Below are 21,356 nucleotides of genomic sequence, written 5' to 3' on the forward strand. Positions count from 1 at the left end.
TTCAAGAGCCAGGCAACCCAGCTTGGCCAAAACTTAAGTCATATCGATGCATATAATGGTGAAAAAAAGGTACATGTGGAAGTATAACGCATGTGTTGGGCGTGATGCCCAGGTGAATAATCTAAGCTTCTGTGAAAGAAGCCCCCAGGTGTATAGAGTGCGGCTAGCATATCTATAATGTACAAGTGAGGCACAAGGTGACCCTTGGAGGCCTAGAGAAATAAAAGAAAGAAAGGGAAACAAGACAGATGACGCATATGCAGAAAATGGACAAAGGGAGGGGACTAACATAAAGTCTGGTGCTAGGCGTAGAATCTTCGGAGCCTGGCTGCGTTCCATGCGTTTGGCTCGAGTCGACTAGTCGATGCATCCCGCAGTCGGTATGCTCCGCCGGTCAGAACTTGGTCGATGATGAAGGGACCTTCCCATTTGTGCTCTAGCTTGTTCTTTTTCTTATCCAGCAGCCGGAGAACTAGTTCACCAACGTTATAAGTTTTGGCCCGTACTTCTCTGCTTTGGTATCTACGAGCATGTTGCTGGTAAAATGCGGAACAGGCTTTGGCTACGTCGCACTCTTCCTCCAAGGTGTCCAGACTGTCTTGCCAATCGAGCTCGGCTTCTCTTTCTTCGTACATGCGCACTCTAGGTGAGTCATGAATTAAGTCACAGGGCAGGACTGCCTCTGCGCCGTACACCATTAAAATGATGTTTATCCGGTACTATGATTCGGCGTGGTCCGCATCCCCCAGAGTACGGAGTCGAGCTCCTCTACCCAATGCGTGTCAGACTCCGTTAAGGAGCGCACTAATCTGGGTTTAATGCCGCTCATTATAAGACCATTTGCTCGTTCGACTTGACCGTTGGTTTGTTGGTGATAGACTGAAGCATAATCGAGCTTGATGCCCATTTTGCTGCACTAGAGTTTTACCTCGTCGGCCGTGAAGTTCGTGCCGTTATCAGTGATGATGCTGTGGGGGACGCCGTAACGGTGTACAACCCCGGATATGAAATCTATCACCGGTCCGGATTCGGCTGTTTTAACCGGTTTGGCCTCTATCCATTTGGTGATTTTATCCACCATGACCAATAAGTATTTTTTCTTGTGGGTTCCCCCTTTAAGGGGTCCAACCATGTCAAGCCCCCAGACCGCGAAGGGCCATGTAATGGGGATTGTTCGGAGGGCGGTGGGTGGCATGTGGCTTTGATTTGCAAAGAGCTGGCAACCGGCGCAACGTTGCACCAAGTCCTGTGCGTCTGCCTGGGCCGTTGGCCAATAGAATCCTGTACGGAAGGCCTTGCTTACAAGAGCCCGGGCTGCAGCGTGATGACCGCCGAGTCCGGCATGAATTTTTGCCAAAAGGTTCCGCCCTTCCTCTTCGGAGATGTACCATTCAAGGACTCCGGTAGCGCTTTTTTGTACAATTCTCCCTCGTGGACCCTGTAGGCCTTGGATCGCCGCACTATGAAGCATGCCTCATATTGGTCATCTGGAAGTTCCTGTCTAGTTAAGTAGGCCAGGAATGGTTCTGTCCACGGGGCAACAATGGCCATTATTTCGTGGGCTGATTGTATTATTTCGGTGGCGAAGCCTCCGATTGTGTCAGAGAGTTCGGTCTCGGGTATTTTGGCCGGGTCCGGGCTGTTGTTACCGGTGTCCCCTTCCCATGCTACGGATGGCTTGAAGAGCCGTTCCAGAAATATGTTGGGAGGTACCTTGTCACATTTTGCACCGATGCGGGCGAGGATATCCACCGCCTGATTGTTTTCCCGAGCCACATGGTGAAATTCGAGCCCCTCGAACCGAGCTGACATTTTTAGGACGACATTGCGATAAGCTGCCATTTTTGGATCCTTGGCGTCGAAGTCTCCATTTATTTGGGATATAGTGAGGTTCGAATCCCCACGCACCTCTAGGCATTGAATGCCCATGGATACTGCCATCCGGAGACCATGTAGAAGGGCCTCGTATTCGGCTGCGTTGTTGGAGTCAGTATACATTATTGGTAATACTTATTGAACGGTATCTCCTATTGGGGACATCAAAATGACGCCAGCCCCCAGACCGGCCAACATTTTGGAGCCGTCGAAGTGCATGATCCAGTTTGAATATGTGCCGTACTCTTTAGGGAGTTCGGCTTCCGTCCATTCAGCGACGAAGTCAGCCAAAACTTGCGACTTAATAGCTTGTCGTGGCTTGTAAGTTATGTCAAACGGGAGGAGCTCAATGGCCCATTTGGCAATCCGCCCTGTCGCGTCGCGGTTGTTTATAATATCATTAAGTGGTACTTCCGAGGCTACCGTTATCGAACACTCTTGAAAGTAGTGTCGCAGCTTCCGGGATGCCATAAATAGTGCGTACGCTATCTTTTGATAATGCGGGTACCGTGATTTGCATGGAGTAAGGACAGTGGACACATAGTAAACCGGCTTTTGAAGGGGGAATTTTTGTCCATCCACTTCTCGCTCGACGACGAGCACTGCACTTACTACTTGATGAGTTGCCGCAATGTATAATAGCATTGGTTCGCCAATGTTTGGCGCGGCCATGACTGGGTTTGTTGCCAATATGGCTTTTATTTCGTTGAGTCCGGTCGTGGCGGCGTCCGACCACTCGAAGTGTTCGGTGCGCTGGAGGAGGCGATAAAGGGGTAATGCCTTTTCTCCCAAGCGGGAGATAAAGCGGCTTAGAGCCGCCATGCATCCAGTCAATTTTTGTATTTGTTTGAGGTTTGTTGGGGTAGCCAACTGTGACAACGCTCGGATTTTGGCCGGATTAGCTTCGATGCCTCTACTGGAGACGATGAATCCCAGGAGCTTTCTGGCTGGTACGCCGAAAACGCATTTTTCCAGATTGACCTTGATGTAATATGTTCGGAGGTTGTAGAATGTGACCCTCAAGTCATCTACTAGAGTTTCGACATGCTTGGTTTTAACGACCACGTCATCCACGAATGCCTCCACTGTTTTGCTGATCTGGTTTGCCAGACATGTCTGAATCATGCGCTGATATGTTGCGCCGATGTTTTTTAGCCCGAAGGTCATTGTGTTGAAGCAGAATGGGCCGTATGGTGTGATGAATGCCGTTGCGGCTTGGTCTGGTTCTGCCATTTTGATTTGATGGTAGTCGGAGTATGCGTCGAGGAAACACAGTGAATCGTGTCCTACGGTAGCATCGATGATTTGATCAATGCGGGGGAGGGGGAAGGGATCCTTTGGGCAGGCCTTGTTAAGGTCCTTAAAACCGACGCACAAGCGCCAGGATTTGTCCTTCTTTGGTACCATCACCAGGTTTGCTAGCCAGTCCGGATGTTTTATGTCTCTGATGAATCCGGCCTCCAATAGCACTACAAGAAATATGTCAACTAGTGACCTTCTGTCAGTGACCCTGGAAGAAATGGTCACTAGTTTCCCGTACATTTCCCGTACATCATCCTCAGTCAAAACTCACGCCCATTAGCCATGTACATTTCCCGTACCGCTAATCAAACACTTGGCTGCTAATTCATGTTTGAGCATCGATCGGTCTCCTCGTGAGAATCTTATGTTGTAATTTTCTCCCTAGCATCAACCTGGGGAGTGCCCAATCCACTAGACATGCCTAGGCCGCCCAGAACACATGGCAACATTACGGCCACGCGACGGGCATGCGAGTTTACGCGCTCTAGAGTTGGGGCCCTCGGTCACCGCCCAAACCTCGATGTATCGCCACCAAACCATGTATTTATGATTAAGTAGGTCCTTATGTAACTAGAAATGATTTTTGGAAAAAAACAAATAGCAAACTATGAGGCAGCTGAAGTTCAAATTTGACCTGCTTCCAACTGAATCGGCGGAAATTTGTGTTTTTCACGAGAGGTGGATCAAATTTTTTTACACCCAACCATTTTGTCAATTGTGCACTAAATATGTCCTAGTATTTTATAAAAATGATTTGGTCCAATTTTGCAACAATTATTTGGTAGTTCCTTCACAAAAAACCTCCTTTCAGGCACTCGAAAAATGGAAAATGGTTTTTTCATCCAACGAAAATGAAAACTTCCTTAGGCAACATTGTTTGCCATTCCAATATGCACCCTTGTGCACAATATGAGATCATTTGAACAAACTATGCCATGAATGTGGCCATAAGATTGATCATTTGGCTTGAAAGCCATGAATCTTCACACATGATAGCTCATTTCTGAGAACACTTTTTTAAAATAATTATCATATTACAAGTTTATTATTTTTCCCGGAAACTTGGTCATATATAATGACACAATGCGAAGGTTTTCCAATTTTTTTGATTTTTTTGAATTTTTTATGCCCGTTTCAAAATGTGGTCAAAACGGCAGGCTTGACCATTCCTAGCTAGCGGTTGAATCTTGGAATTTTTTTGGTGTTTCTCTGATTAAATAGATACTTATGTACCTAGAAATGATTTTTGTAAAAAATGAAGAGCAAACTACGAGGTAGCTACAGTTCAAATTTGACCCGCTTCCAACTGAATCAGCGGGAATTTGTCTTTTTCACCTGAGGTGGATCAAATCTTTTGACACCCAAACATTTGGTCAATTGTGCATTAAATATGGCCTAGTATTTTATAAAAATGATTTGGTCCAATTTTGCAACAAATATATGGTAGGTCCTTCACAAAAAAACTCATTTTGGGCACTCAGAAAATGGAAAATGATTTTTCCGTGCAAAGAAAATGAAAACTCCCTGAGGCAACATTGTTTGGAATTCCAAGATGCACCATTGTGCACAATATGAGAACATTTGAACAAACTATGCCATGAATGTGGCCATAAGATTGATTATTTGACTTGACAGCCATGAATCTTCACACATGATTGCTCATTTCTGAGAACACTTTTTTAAAAGAACTACAAGTTTATTATTTTTCCTGGTAACTTTGTCACATATAATGACACAATGCGAAGGTTTTCCAATTTTTTGATTTTTTTGAATTTTTTATGCCCGTTTCAAAATGCAGTCAAAACGGTGGGCTTGACCGTTCCTAGATAGTGGTTGAATCTTGGAAAACTTTTGATGTTTCTATGATTAAATAGATACTTATGTACCTAGAAATGATTTTTGGTAAAAATAAAGAGCAAACTATGAGGCAGCTGCAGTTCAAATTTGACCCGCTTCCACCTAAATCGGCGGAAATTTGTCTTTTTCACCAGAGGTGGATAAAAACTTTTTACACCCAACCATTTGGTCAATTGTGCATTAAATATGGCCTAGTATTTTATAAAAATGATTTGGTCCAATTTTGCAATAATTATTTGGTAGGTCCTTCACAAAAAAACCTCATTTGGGGCACTCAAAAAATGGAAAATAGCTGTTTTGTGCAATGAAAGTGAAAACTCCCTTAGGCAACATTTTTTGGGATTCCAGGATGCACCCTTGTGCACAATATGAGATCATTTGAACAAACTATGGCATGAATGTGGCCAAATTATTGGTCATTTGGCTTGAAAGTCATGCAACTTCACATATGGTATCTTATTTCTAAGAAGACTTTTTTAAGGTATTTACAATATTGCGAGTTTGTTATTTTTCCTGGACACTAGGTCACATATAGTGACAAATGCAAAGGATTTCCATTTTTTTTTGATTTTTCTGAATTCTTTATGCCAATTTCAAAACACGGTCAAAACCGCGGGCATCATCGTTCGTACCTACGGGTGGAATCTTACTAAACTCATAGTATTTCTCTAATGAAATATATACATGTGTACCTAAAAATTATTTTTGGAAAAAATAATTAGCAAACTATGAAGTAGATGTAGTTCGAATTTGACCCGATTCGTCCTAATTTGGTACAAGTTGGTTTAAATGGCTAAAAAGCTAGAAAGGTCGAAAATGCATACAAGTTGGTTATCATCCATAAAATGTGGTATAACTTGAGTGAAAATTTTTGTGCTATGATTTTGCAAAATATTATTGGTAGTTGCTTTATAAACCCCTTTGTTTTTAGCACTTAGAGACTATTTTAAACGATACATGTCTCCAACCAATCAGGACGTCTCTCCCGGATCACCCTCCTGTAGGCGATCTGAGCCGTCCACGCCGTCCTGATCCAACGTCTCCTCACCTCTCCAGCTATCCTACCTCCCTCGATCCCCTTCCCTCCCGCACACTTTGTCTCCTCCCTCGATCCCCTTCCCTCCCGAGAATGCCGCCGGCTCCCCTCGATCCCCTTCCCTCCCGAGAACAACGCCGCCGCCTCTGACACCTCGTCGACCCCCTTCTCCGCTAGCCCGTGCCGTCGCCCCCTCCTCTCCCCTCCCCTAGCCCCTGCCACCCTCCCGTACGCCACCCGCTCCTGTCCTGCAGCAGATCTAGGGTTAGTGGTGGCTTTGACCCACGCTGGCCACGGCACTCCGGCAACAAGGACGGCGATGGCGTCGATGGGATCGGATGGGAGCGTCCTCCTGCGGCCACTCGCGAACCTACCCGTCCTCTAGGGTTTGAGCCACCGCGTCGCTGGCGTGGCTCCGGCATTGTTCCGATGATCCGGTGACTCTGGTGACCCCCTCCACTCCTCCACGTCGCATCTCTCACTATCTGCCTCACCATGTTCCCTCTCCCTCTCAGATCCGTTGTCGCTCGAGCACCGGGATGCCATGGACAGGATGGCCATTTCCCCCTGCTCCGACGCCATGGAGGCCGCCTTCTCCTAATCAAACCCTAGCATTCCTCCCCTGCCGCAGCGGTGCCGCCGATGGATCTCGCCGAGGCTCCCTAAGGTTGAGGGTAAGATCCCGCCCATGCTCCCTGATTCCCCTCTTTCATTCTGCACATTGCACCACTTACTCTGTACATATGTGCTGGTTGCATGAATCAAGGGTGGTTTGCCATGTCTGCAACATTTTAGGTTTTGTAGTGGGAGCAGGTTGGCTGCTGTTTGCTTTCCTTCAACCTGACGGCTCCTTGGATTGGGCCAGCCCTAGTCCTTGTGTGCAGTGCAGCTTTGCTGCACTGTTGCCTCTGCCTGAGGCTATAGGGCGTGTGAGGCTGCACAATTTTAATGTGGACATAAAGATGAATGACATGTCACCACTTTCAAGCTAATTATTTCGCACTATGATTTTTGATGATCTTTCACTGTAGTTATCTCAAGCTAATTTGCAACCAGCTGTTTACTTTCTGTACCAAGTTTACTTTCTGGAAATATCATGAAATAAAATGCTTCTAGTCTAGAGTAATTGAGCATTATAAAAGAACGTGTAGGACATAATTGCCATAAGTTAGACTAATGTGGAGTCCAGGATCTCATCCCACCACCACCTCAATCTGGAATTTCCTGTAATTACCAGTCACTACCTTCATTGTGCATTTTCCAACAAATGACATACATTAGCTCTGTGTTCCATCATGTGAATTCCGATTCTGAAACGAACATGTCTTGGTCTGCTTAATTATTTGTTTGCAGGTTGCCTATCTTTGAAGGAATCCGTTCAAGACGCTGTTGCCCCTGCACACCACGGTCGCGTTGGCGCGCCTCCAGTCCTGCGTCGCTGTTGACTCCACCTGCTGGTGCTCCCTCTCCTAAGGTACTAAACCCACGCGGCTACCCCCCTTTTAGTTTTTCTGGTTACCCACACTTACATTAGCTGGATGTGTCAGTCTCAAATTAAGTTATCCACTAAAAGAAGTCCTATAAAATCTTCGAGTTTGAGACTTAGAACAATGTTGCTTAGTAGGATCTGTAGGTAACCGCGATGCACACACACACACACACACACTCACACACACACATACTGATGTTGTATTGTTGTTGCATAATGTGGGGTTCTTATTCATTTGATTTCGTCCTCCTGGCAGGCATCTTTCCTACGTTGAACAACAACGGCGAATTCGAGCGGATGATGGAAGGCCTCAGTTTGGGGCCAAGAAAAGGCGTGGGCGAGGCCATTTCTACAACGTCTTTCTCAATCAGTTGAAATGTTTGGTTACCCAATGTCTCCCTGAAATATATAATCATGCTTTCATTCTGATTTGTACATCATCCTGGATGGTCTGCCCAAAAGATGCTCATATCTTTTCCGTTAGCCTGCGTTGAAGCTCATTTTGTTTATTTAAAGAACAACCATGTGGCACGGTGGTTCTACTTCTCATAAATTGACAGAAAGGTTCTAGCATGTTTTCATTTGCAAGTAAAACTCGACCTTCTTTTAGTTGAGTGAATATCTTTCAGATATGGAACCTTTTACAGTACATTCCTTTCCTTCTAAATGTGAATTCATGTACATCGACAATGATTTCACATTTGCTGTAGCACTACGTAATGGTGTACTTCTTTTAGAAATTCTGCTCCTTTTATAAATTCTACATATGGTTTCTCATGTTTCAGCAGTACTTGATTCCCTTTTCAAATTGATGTTGCCATGTGGTTGTCCTTCCCGTTAGTTCATGTGAAACTTGGATTTTAAGATTATGGCATAATATGTTGTCTCATGCTGTTGATTTCACTTGTGCAGAATCTATTGGCTAATCTTGACGAGTTTTGCTCTGCTGACCGCCCATGCTGCTGCTCTTTGTGGTAAGAGTCCTTGAGTGCTGAAGTGCATATCTCGACTTGACTATGCTTACAATTATGGGTGTAACATCCCAAAATTCTAAATTTTGGAATGTTATAATAAATAGATAGATTTGACTGATTGTTTGATTGATTGTCTGAAAGTGAGTGAATTCGAAACTTTTGAAAGTTAAATGAGAGGGAATAAAAGGACTTTCCCAAACTTTCATATTTGCTTTATGATCTCCATGAATTCAAATTCTTTTCAAACACAAAACCCCGGAGAGAAGATGACATGACTTCTTCCATTTATTTAAATGACAAGGGGTGTTGAAAATATTTGATTTTCATTTGAAAATATTTCTGCTTCTGGAACTTTATGCAACTCAATGATTTTCACGAGAGGAGATAAAATGACTTCTTCAAATTATATGAAATATGAGTTGGGAGTTTCAAAGAATTAAATTCAAAGTTCTTTTGAATTTATTTTCAATTTGGAGTTATTTGAGTTTTATTCAAATTATTTTTCTCCAAAAATAAAATACATGGAAATTAGGGTAACATGATTCCCTACAATAGAAAATTGGAGAAAAATTTATTTGAAATCATTTTTGTATTTTTAAAATGTTTTTTGTTGGATTCTATTAGAACAGTAGCACTCTTTGAATTATCTGATTTTGTGTGTATTTTATTTAATGCTAGAAAATAGTTCATGTTGTAGATTTTCTTTTTCTGAAAATTTTGATATATTATATGCCTATATAATATTTTTATTTATTTTCTTTTTAGTATTTTAGTTCTCTGGAAAAAAAATGTTAAAAAAAAACTTCTCCCCGACTAGACCGGCCCAGCCCAGTCCAGCGCCAGCCCAGCTCAGCAGCGGCCTCCGTGCGCCCGAACCGCCTTCGCCTCGCCCGCCCGCTCTCTCCTCCGCGCGCACGCTGCCATGCCCAGCCACCGACAGGTGGGACCCACCTGTCGGGTTCGTCACCGACCTCCCGCCGGAGTCCAGCACGCGCACGATTCGCCGGTCGACGCCGTGCTCAACCCGGGCGCCTCCCCCGTCTTCTCCCCTCGCCCAAGGCGACCCCCTTTATAAGCCGAGGCCCTGGCCTCGTTTTGCCTCAAACCGCAGCTCTCCACGCCCCGCGCGAACTCGCCGGAGTTCGTGAGATCCGCCGCCAAGCCCGCGCCGTTCCGACTCCGAGGTCGAGCGCCCACACCGCCACCGCCTTCCCCTCGTCAAGCCGCGCCTCTCCATCTTCTCCACCGGCTCCGCCGAGCCCCGGAGCCGCCGTCCCGTTCGAGCCGCCGCCGCCGCCGCTTTCTTCTCTGACACCGACGATGTGACCGCCGCGGTAAAGCCCCGTGTCACCTCAACCGTCCGATCTTAGAGCTACGGTTAGGATTAGATATGTCTGTTTTTTTTTGAACCGGTATGCGCTAAATAGCGAACATCCTCCGTTTTAGCCTCGCAGTGAACAGATTTCGGCCAGTAGATTTCTGACACGTATCCAGGGACCTAGTTGCAATTTCTTTCTCTGCAGTTTAGTCCCTGATTTTCAAAACACCACATCTTTTTACCCGTTTATCCAAATCCAATGAAACCAATGCCCACGTCTTCGTTATGATCTCCTGTATCCAGTAATCCAACTCAAACAAGTTTTTGAAAAGTTTAAAATTTGAATTAGATCAGATTTGAATTCAAACTTCGTTTGATCATAACTTGAGTTTTGTAGCTTTGTTTGAGTTGATTCTTTTTGCAAATCGAAGCTCTTGACCTAAACATTCTAATAAGGCCAAATTCACATAATTTTGGTACTGTTAGAAATTGTTTTATGTTGCAAGAGTTATTTGCTTGGTTTTGATGTTTTCCGAATTGTCTTCTTTGTTCTTTCTGATCTTTTGAGTGATTGCTTATGTGTGGTTACTATTGCTTGCTTACGATAGATTGACCGGAGTGTGACGCGTAGATCTATCAAGATTTTGAGTGCGAATCATCTTCATCAACATTGCAGGCAAGTTCACACTTTGATCATACCTTTTCTACTTCCCAGTTTTATTGCATTAGATCAATCCTCACACATTGCATGATTAGAATCTAATTAAAATGTGGGATGGGAAGTAGATGAGGTAGTACCTATTACCAGTATTATTATGAAACCTTCGGGAGTTACTTCTATGTTTGCTTATTATGCCATGCTATGCTAGTAGACGTGGATTGGGTGAGTGATATCCATGACAGATGTGAGTACTGTTAATTAATGGTTTATCTAAGGTGGCAACTTAAACACACATCTGGGTGGATTGAGGCACCTGATGTCTATCAGGACTTGCCTGTTTTTTCGGACCGCCACCCAGGCTCAAAGGGATCATAAGATAATTCATGCTAGAAACTTCCGTGTGCAGCCACATGCTACTATGGGCTCTGGCATAGTTGACTAAGTTGTGCGAACTCTTACGGGGTGGACTAGCAGATGTAGGGGTTATAGGTGGTACGGTCTACCCCACATGTAAGGTGCTAGCGCTTCTGAAAGACTATGTCTCGGTCATCCGTTTCTCAAACACCATGTAGTGCGAGAAAACAAACGGAGGCGATCGAGTCATGTGGGGAAAAGTGCGCAAACCTCTGCAGAGTGTACAAACTAATCATGATTAGACGTGTCCCCGGTTATGGACATCTTGAGTATCTAGTTCTTGGATTATCCTGTTGATCTCATCACATTACTTTAAATGAATATTGTTGGGTTTAATGATGTTACTTAATTGGGATTGAGAATGCTGTCAACCATTCTCGATGTTCAACAACCACGATGATAGTTAAATAAATTTATTCCTTTGCAGTAGGGAAAAATTGGCTTTACGCAAAACCCTTATAACCATAGAGCTTTTCCACCAGCCAAATATGCATGTAGTGATAGCCTTTATTCATCATTCTCTATGGTGTGAATTTGCCAGTACATTCAATGTACTGACCCTCTGTGGCTGCAACGTCTCATGTTGCAGGATTATCTCACGACGAGTAAGTGATACGTTAGGGTTACGATTTCTACACTCAACTTTGCCGTTGGTGTTGATGGGAATCCACAACCTTGTTGCTTCCGCTATTATGGATTGAGGTAATAGTACTTAAGCAACTTTATACATGTGATTTACCTCTGTTATAAATCCTTCGAGTACTGTGTGTGTCAGCATACCGATCCAGGGATGACACTTAAGCACAGAGACTTGATCCATTCGGGTCGGTTCGCTACAAGATGGTATCAGAGCACATGTTGATTGTAGGACGTGACCCTAGAAACTGGCAAGCCCATAGCAAAGATTTTTCTCTACAACTTTCCCTTTCAAAAAGATCTTTTACCTCTCTTCTCTTCTGAGCTTATTCAAAAATTCCCTTTAGTGAGACCATACCCCTTTCACATTTTGACCATTTGAAGATTCAACTAAAGAGACCACTCCAAGAAGTACCAGATATCGGACAACTAAGACCACTATGGAATGAAGGAGATTTTACCATGCATTATAGTAATGGAAACTACAGTGGTTGAAGACTCTGAAGACAAGTAGAATTTGAAGGCTCTGAAGAATTCCCAGATTTGTATGACCTAGGAAGGCTACCCTTATGGAACTTGGCAGACTATGGAAGTTGTCAATACCCGAGATCAAGGTGTATCGGAGAAAGACTGAAACAAGGAGCATGAGAACTCGAAGTTTCATCAAAAAAAACCCTAAGGCAGGTGATATCGATTATGGAAGATAGCTCATAGCAATGACCAGAGCAGAAACACGGTTATCCGTGATGTCATCGCCCGCTGATGCTATTGTCACCATGCTGAGTTAAGGATGCATGTCATTAGAATGGATTTGATGGAAGAAGGCTGATGGAGCACCTATTAGTAAGATGAAGTTTTAACCTTAGCTGGTGTATCACCAGGATCTGGAGTAGTACATCAAGAAGTTTAAAATGGAGCTCCAGGAAGTCGTATTAGACAAGGAAGTATTTCATGAGGAACTCAGGATCCTGAAGATGAGAGTAGCCAAGCTGGAGGAGCTACAACCTCGAGATACCGGAGAATTGTCAGGAACTGAAGGACAGTATGACCATGGTTCATGTGAAGGATGTTGAAACCAGAAGTTTGAAATGCAACTCCGGAATATTAAAGGATGTCACGAGAGATTTCACGTCAACAGAGATTGATCTGGCAAAGGAACTTGAGAAAGACAAGCATGATCGGAAGGAGCCATTGGAGGCATGAACAAGGCTTGAAGAGTTTGGAGACGTTGAAGATTTATTGACCCTTAGAAGACCAAACCCCTGTTATATACCTACGTTAGATGCGACGATTGTGAGCTGTCATTTGTTTGATGTTTTTTTTCGACAGCCACAACAAAAATCTGCCTTTTCAAAACTTTTATTTGTATTGTGTGCATCCCTCTCTATCTCTCTTATCTCACCTCAAACCCATGGACCCAATAGAGGATGAATGAAGATGAGCTTGTATTTTCTGGACCGATGAGTCAATTGGAGACAGACCGATGGATACAGAACATGGAGGATCATATGGAGAACAACCCCATAGCCGCAAAGGATATGGCCCAACATGCTCTTCAATGCTTTGAAAGAGGTGCTGCTACTTGGTGGAGGATGTACCAAACCATGAATGGATGGCAAGGAGTAACTACTTGGAAGGAATTTAAGTTGACTTTGCCAAAGTCTCGGTTTGTGTCCCAGAAGTTGAAGCCTTATGGAAAGGATATGAAGAAACCTTGTGCATGCAAGATTTGTGGAGAAATAGGACACACCCATAAAGAACACAAGGATGAATGCCCTAGCTGTGAAGGAAGTCACCCAGCTGAAGAATGCCCAACTAGGCAGATCACTTGTTTCTTGTGTGAAGGGACTACCCACTACCCTGCTTAGTGTCACATTTACCCCAGGGTACAACGAACCGTCCAGCAGAAGAATAAGTAATGAAAGGAGCCCTCATGGAAATTTTAGAAAAAGCTGTGATGGAGGACACACCCAAAGAAGAACTAAGTAAACCCTGCACCAAGTCTTGCTATTCATGTGGAGAAGAAGGACACATCTCCCAAAATTGTTTGAATGGGTATCTAGTAGAATTCCCGACAGATGAAGTAGAATATGACCCATAGGAAATAGAAGCCATGATTGGCATGGAAAGGTCCAGGAAGAGAAGCAGATTGGATTCCAGGAAGATCCTGAGTCGTATCACCTGTTACAGGTGCAAGGAGTCAGGACACTACCTCAACAGTTGCCCCAAAAGGAAACCTCAATACTTGTCAGAAGTAATATGTTTTAGTTGTAATGGAGCAGGGCACTTTGCCAGAGAATGCCCCAAGGAGAAGGAAACTTGTGCTAGATAGTTGAGTTTGCAACAAAAGAAATGGAGTAGTAGAAGTGAGAACATTTTCTTTTATATTAAGGTGTTGAGTTGAGACTTGTAATGGAAAAGCAAGAGATTGTAATCATTGGAGAATGAATAAAGTAGCAACGTTGGTACTGATATGGATTTTATGAGTTGTTACTCTATGTAGAAGGATTTTGACCATTTTTTAGGATATGAGAAATATGGTCTATGGAAGATTTGTGCATTTTAAGTGTGGTAGTACCCTGTAAGAACCGTTGACCCCTGGAAAAGATAAGGATACTCCACTGAGTGGATTTCGGACAAAATGCATACGAGTTTTGTCACGATATGTCTGATACCCCAAGAGTATGTGGGATGAAGTTGGAGACCGACAGTTGTTTGGACCAAAGGTGATCAAAGGAGTCAGAAGAGAATGTTAAGTTGATTCGAGATAGACTGAAGGTAGCGCAGTCTAGGCAGAAGAGTTATGTAGACTCAAAAACTCAAGGAGGTAGTCTATGAAATTGGAGACCGAGCATGTCTTCATGTGTTCCCTCTGCGAGGAGTTAAACGAATTGGAGTTAAGGTAAAGTTAGCCCCGAGATTTGTAGGACCATACCGAGTTTTGGAGCATATGAGAGAAGTGGCCTACAAGTTTGAGTTACCGGAAGGACTGTCAGGAGTTCAAGATATGTTTCACGTTTCCCAGTTGAAGAAGTGCGATGCAGAGATGGCCAATATTCCCCTGTAAGGACGCTTGTCCGCAGAAAGGATAATGATGTTCCACGAAGTGGAATATGGACTTCATAAGTATAAGTTTTTATCTCGGTATGAGGGATATCCCACGAGGATGAAGAGATAAATTACTATTGGATATAAAGGAGGTATGATGTTGGTAATATGGAGCAATGGCAACCCCATGACAAGGCTGAGTACTCACGTCCTAGTTTGGTGCCAATAGAAGGAAGGAAGACAGTAAAATTGGATGGATTTAAGAATACTAGGAAGTTGGAAGATGGAATAATGATAAGTTGCCCAATGATAAGTTCAAGGATTACAAGTGACGAGATGGGCCATAACCCACAGGCCCCAGGACCTGCCAAGAAGCAAGCACATTCTTGCTGAAGGAAGAACCCCGGAAGTGGATGTACCTTTGTCGACAGACGATTTTATAGGAGTTTACGCAAAACCTGAGAGTTGTGAAGGAACGATAGATGTTGTCTGGCTTGCAGAATCAATGGATTATTCCGAACTTGGTTCGTCGACGAGAGAAATTCTGCAATGCTTGTGAGGATGACCGAGTGTTACAATGCGAGATTCGCTAAACCATATACTAGGTAATGATTTGGGTGCGGGATGGATTGATCACCATACCGACTTACTCTTATTATTCGCCTTGCTATATGGGATGGTAAATCTGAGTGACTTACCTATAGTAGAGAGACGACGATCAAAACCTTGTTTAAACCTTAGAATGGTATAAGTATTTTTTCCCTTGTACACGGCAGCTTGCCAATCGTAGGTTATATGGTGAGGATCAACCCAGACACATTTCCTGCAGGAGAAACCATAAATTGTTGACCACCATGAGATATCGATGGTTGTTTAGTCTTGGCGCCAGACCGTCAGCTAAGAAGACCCAGTTTCGGAATAACCTTACCAAGAGGAAAGGACAGAAGAATTGAGGAAAAGGTTATGCCACTACCGGAAGAGCTCAGAGAAGGAATTTTCTCGAGGATCTGAGAAGACCGACACTGTCGAGAATAAGGATGGAGTATATGAGTTTTGATGGAACAGTAACCATGCTTCTAAGGGTCGTAGCACCCCAGACCCCTGGGATGATCGATGGATTTTGAGGAGACCCCCAAACCCTAACCTTTTTCTTGCTAGCCTCTCCGAATCTCGAGGACGAGATTCATTTTAAGGGTGGTAGGTTTGTAACATCCCAAAATTCTAAATTTTGGAATGTTATAATAAATAGATAGATTGGACTGATTGTTTGATTGATTGTCTGAAAGTGAGTGAATTCGAAACTTTTGAAAGTTAAATGAGAGGGAATAAAAGGACTTTCCCAAACTTTCATATTTGCTTTATGATCTCCATGAATTCAAATTCTTTTCAAACACAAAACCCCGGAGAGAAGATAACATGACTTCTTCCATTTATTTAAATGACAAGGGTTGTTGAAAATATTTGAATTTCATTTGAAAATATTTCCGATTCTGGAACTTTATGCAACTCAATGATTTTCACGAGAGGAGATAAAATGACTTCTTCAAATTATATGAAATATGAGTTGGGAGTTTCAAAGAATTAAATTCAAAGTTCTTTTGAATTTATTTTCAATTTGGAGTTATTTGAGTTTTATTCAAATTATTTTTCTCCAAAAATAAAATACATGGAAATTAGGGTAACATGATTCCCTACAATAGAAAATTGGAGAAAAATTTATTTGAAATCATTTTTGTATTTTTAAAATGTTTTTTGTTGGGTTCTATTAGAACAGTAGCACTCTTTGAATTATCTGATTTTGTGTGTATTTTATTTAATGCTAGAAAAAAGTTCATGTTGTAGATTTTCTTTTTCTGAAAATTTTGATATATTATATGCCTATATAATATTTTTATTTTTATTTTTTTAGTATTTTAGTTCTCTGAAAAAAAATGCTAAAAAAAAACTTCTCCCCGACTGGACCGGCCCAGCCCAGTCCAGCGCCAGCCCAGCTCAGCAGCGGCCTCCGCGCGCCCGAACCGCCTTCGCCTCGCCCGCCCGCTCTCTCCTCCGCGCGCACGCTGCCACGCCCAGCCACCGACAGGTGGGACCCACCTGTCGGGTTCGTCACCGACCTCCCGCCGGAGTCCAGCACGCGCACGATTCGCCGGCCGACGCCGTGCTCAACCCGGGCGCCTCCCCCGTCTTCTCCCCTCGCCCAAGGTGACCCCCTTTATAAGTCGAGGCCCTGGCCTCGTTTTGCCTTAAACCGCAGCTCTCCACGCCCCGCGCGAACTCGCCGGAGTTCGCGAGATCCGCCGCCAAGCCCGCGCCGTTCCGACTCCGAGGCCGAGCGCCCACACCGCCACCGCCTTCCCCTCGTCAAGCCGCGCCTCTCCATATTCTTCACCGGCGCCGCCGAGCCCCGGAGCCTCCGTCCCTTTCGAGCCGCCGCCGCCGCTTTCTTCTCTGACGCCGACGACGTGACCGCCGCTGTAAAGCCCCCTGTCACCTCAACCGTCCGATCTTAGAGCTACGGTTAGGATTAGATATGTCTGTTTTTTTTTGAACCGGTATGTGGTAAATAGAGAACATCCGCCGTTTTAGCCTCGTAGCGAACAGATTTCGGCCAGTAGATTTCTGACACGTATCTAGGGACCTAGTTGCAATTTCTTTCTCTACAGTTTAGTCCCTGATTTTCAAAACACCACATCTTTTTACCCGTTTATCCAAATCCAACGAAACCAATGCCCACGTCTTCGTTATGATCTCCTCTATCCAGTAATACAACTCAAACAAGTTTTTGAAAAGTTTAAAATTTGAATTAGATCAGATTTGAATTTAAACTTCGTTTGATCATAACTTGAGTTTCGTAGCTCCGTTTGAGTTGATTCTTTTTGCAAATCGAAGCTCTTGACCTAAACATTCTAATAAGGCCAAATTCACATAATTTTGGTACTGTTAGAAATTGTTTTATGTTGCAAGAGTTATTTGCTTGGTTTTGATGTTTTCCGAATCGTCTTCTTCGTTCTTTCTGATCTTCTGAGTGATTGCTTATGTGTGGTTACTATTGCTTGCTTACGATAGATTGACCGGAGTGTGACGAGTAGATCTATCAAGATTTTGAGTGCGAATCATCTTCATCAACATTGCAGGCAAGTTCACACTTTGATCATACCTTTTCTACTACCCAGTTTTATTGCATTAGATCAATCCTCACACATTGCATGATTAGAATCTAATTAAATTGTGGGATGGGAAGTAGATGAGGTAGTACCTATTACCTGTATTATTATGAAACCTTTGGGAGTTACTTCTACGTTTGCTTATTATGCCATGCTATGCTAGTAGATGTGGATTGGGTGAGTGATATCCATGACAGATGTGAGTATTGTTAATTAATGGTTTATCTAAGGTGGCAACTTAAACACACATCTGGGTGGATTGAGGCACCTGATGTCTATCAGGACTTGCCTGTTTTTTTTCCGGACTGCCACCCAGGCTCAAAGGGATCATAAGATAATTCATGCTAGAAACTTCCGTGTGCAGCCACATGCTACTATGGGCTCTGGCATAGTTGACTAAGTTGTGCGAACTCTTACGGGGTGGACTAGCAGATGTAGGGGTTATAGGTGGTACGGTCTACCCCACATGTAACGTGCTAGCACTTCTGAAAGACTATGTCTCGGTCATCCGTTTCTCAAACACCATGTAGTGCGACAAAACAAACGGAGGCGATCGAGTCATGTGGGGAAAAGTGCGCAAACCTCTGCAGAGTGTACAAACTAATCATGATTAGCCGTGTCCCCGGTTATGGACATCTTGAGTATCTAGTTCTTGGATTATCCTGTTGATCTCATCACGTTACTTTAAATGAATATTGTTGGGTTTAATGATGTTACTTAATTGGGATTGAGAATGCTGTCAACCATTCTCGATGTTCAACAACCACCATGATAGTTAAATAAATTTATTCCTTTGCAGTAGGGAAAAATTGGCTTTACGCAAAACCCTTATAACCATAGAGCTTTTCCACCAGCCAAATATGCATGTAGTGATAGCCTTTATTCATCATTCTCTATGGTGTGAATTTGCCAGTACATTCAATGTACTGACACTCTATGGCTGCAACGTCTCATGTTGCAGGATTATCTTACGACGAGTAAGTGATACGTTAGGGTTTAGGATTTCTACACTCAACTTTGCCGTTGGTGTTGATGGGAATCCACAACCTTGTTGCTTCCGCTATTATGGATTGAGGTAATAGTACTTACGCTACTTTATACATGTGATTTACCTCTGTTATAAATCCTTCGAGTACTGTGTGTGTCAGCATACCGATCCAGGGATGACACTTAAGCACAGAGACTTGATCCATTCGGGTCGGGTCGCTACAATGGGTTTACTCAAGTTATACCAAGGGCAGTAAACCATACAGTGTTCCTTTGTTTGTACTTGCTAGTATTAAATTTATGCTCCTCAGGAAGTGCTGGAACTAGATATACCAAGTACCAACCAGACAAGGCTAAAGTATAGCTGATCAGGCTTGCACTACCCTTAGTGATGCAAACCTATAGTGGTTCTTTTATAGTTCCTTAATCTACTGACTGATTTCTAGTAAAGCTAATATACACATTTGCTGGCTCTGTTAAGGGCTATTTTATCAGAATGGTGGGTGTGTACTTTCATAATCTGGTGGTTCTAACATTTGTTATCAACTCTGTCATATACTAATATCATCACTTTAATTCCTGGGTTTCACATTAGAAGATAATCATGGTTTTGAGTATCACCATATTATATCTGTAGCGACCCGACCCGAATGGATCAAGTCTACTGTGCTCCGGTGTCATCCCTGGATCAGTAATGCTGACACCACACAGTACTTCGAAGGATTTATAGCAGAGTTGCAATCACACACTTATTACATCGATGTCTCAAAGAGAACTTATTACAACAAATATGGCTTAAGGCCATCTAATAAAGATAACATCGGAAGACTCGGAAGATAAATGGGTCCATTAACTCCAACGGCATCACTGAGTATAGAACCAGGACCTAAAAGCACCTTACTCGTCATCTGAAAAGTCTGCAACATGAAAGTTGCAGCCCGAAAACGGGTCAGCACATGGAATATGCTGGCAATGTAACACATAGAGAGTAATGGAATGAAACAGCTATACTATATGCATATATGGCTGGTGGAAAGCTCTATGGTTACAGTTTTGCGTAAAGCCAGTTTTTCCCTACTGCAAAGGAATAAATTTATTTAACTATCATGGTAGTTGTTAAACATCGAGAACGGTTGACAGCATTCCGATCCCAATTAAGTGAACAATTAAAACCCAACAACATTAATTAGAAGTATCGTGATGAGATTCACATGATATTCAAGTACTAGATACTCAAGTTGTCCATAACCGGGGACACGGCTAATCATGATTAGTTTGTTACACTCTGCAGAGGTTTGTGCACTTTTCCCCATAAGACTCGATCGCCTCCGTTTGGTTTCTCGCACTACATGGTGTTTGAGAAGACGGATGATCGAGACACAGTCTTTCAGAAGCGCTAGCACCTTACGATGGATAGACCGGTACACCTACTTTCCCCTACATCTGCTAGTCTACCCTGTAAGAGTTCGCACGACTTAGTGAACTATGCCAGAGCCCATAATGGCTTGTGGCTGCACACGGAAGTTACTAGCATGAATGATCTTATGATCCCTTTGAGCCTGGGTGGCGGTCCGAAATAAAAACAGGCAAGTCGTGATAGACATAGGTGCCTCAATCCACCCAGATGTGTGTTTAAGTTGCCACCTTAGGTAAACCATTAAATTATCAATCTCACATCTGTCATGGATATCACTCACCCAATCCACGTCTACTAGCATAGCATGGCATAATAAGCAAGCATAGAAGCAACTCCCAAAGGTTTCATAATAATACAGGTAATAGGTACTACCTCATCTACTTCCCATCCCACCATTTAATTAGATCCTAATCATGCAATGTGAGAGGATTGATCTAATGCAATAAAACATGGGTTGTAGAAAAGGTATGATCAAAGTGTTACTTGCCTTGCTGAGAATCCGCGAGTCCTAGGGTTTCGAAGTAACAAGCGGCGCAATCCGGGTGATCTATCGCAGACAAACAACAAGCACACAATAAGTACTCATCTAATGCACAGGAAAAACTCGAACAAGAGAACGAACCAGAAAGTTCAACTTAAGAACTCCGGTTGCAAAGAAAGAACGAACCGAACAAAGAAACGGAAAACAAACGGCGGAAGAAAACAACTCGGTTCTAGCAGGTTGAAACTAGGTCAAATTTTATTGTGGCAACAACTTTTCAAGTTGATTAGTCGGAACGGCGGTTTCGAAACGAAACTCCAAGCGCTTGAATCACCTGATTCCGATAAACGAGCGAGAAGAAAGACTAGAACGAAGATCGGATCTGAGATCACGATCGCGGAATAAATCCGACGAAAAGAAAGAGACGAACGGTTAAACGAACGGACGTTCGTTAATCGGGAATAATCGGTGATCACGTTCGTTGAGACGAACGGTCCGAAAGAAGAACGAAAACCGATCTAGGGTTTTCAGAAAAGAAACCGAAAAGAAAAACCGGAAAGAAAACATAAAAGAAATGGAACGGTTCTTTTAAGAAAAACCGAACCGGGGAAAGAAAAAGAGGCGCGGCGCGGGGCTACCTCCGGCGAGGTTCCGGCGAGGGGCTCCGGCGGCGGCGGCGCGGCTAAGGCGGCTATAG

This window comes from Triticum dicoccoides, chromosome 5A, assembly GCF_002162155.2.
Source record: "Triticum dicoccoides isolate Atlit2015 ecotype Zavitan chromosome 5A, WEW_v2.0, whole genome shotgun sequence".
NCBI lineage: Eukaryota > Viridiplantae > Streptophyta > Magnoliopsida > Poales > Poaceae > Triticum > Triticum dicoccoides.